This window comes from Myotis brandtii, unplaced genomic scaffold, assembly GCF_000412655.1.
Source record: "Myotis brandtii unplaced genomic scaffold, ASM41265v1 scaffold480, whole genome shotgun sequence".
In the NCBI taxonomy this organism is placed as follows: domain Eukaryota; kingdom Metazoa; phylum Chordata; class Mammalia; order Chiroptera; family Vespertilionidae; genus Myotis; species Myotis brandtii.
Genome location: NW_005368342.1, coordinates 332534 through 332950, shown reverse-complemented (window position 1 = coordinate 332950; position 417 = coordinate 332534).

Here is a 417-nt window from a genome sequence, read left to right as displayed (position 1 = left end):
GTAGGGTCCCTAGGCCTGGCCAGCAATCAGGGACAATATGTGGGAATACCAGGGTGCATTTAGGGCCCCCGCTAACACCCGCCTTGGCGGGCCTGGTGCTGCCCACTCTCTGGCCCCACCCTCCACTGCTGCTGCTGATCAGGTCCTGCGGGGTGGGGGCAGCTCCTACATTGAGTGTCTCTCCACTGGTGGTCAGTGCATATCATAGTGACCGGTCATTCTGCCAGTAGTTCCACTGTTTGGTCAATTTGTATATTAGGGTTTTATGATATAGGATCTTTATTGATTCCAGACAGAAAGGGAAAGAGAGAAACATCCATGATGAGAGAGAATCATGGATCGGCTGCCTTCTACACACCCCACACTGGGGATCAAGCCCACAACCTGGGCATGTGCCCTGACCAGGAATCAAACCGC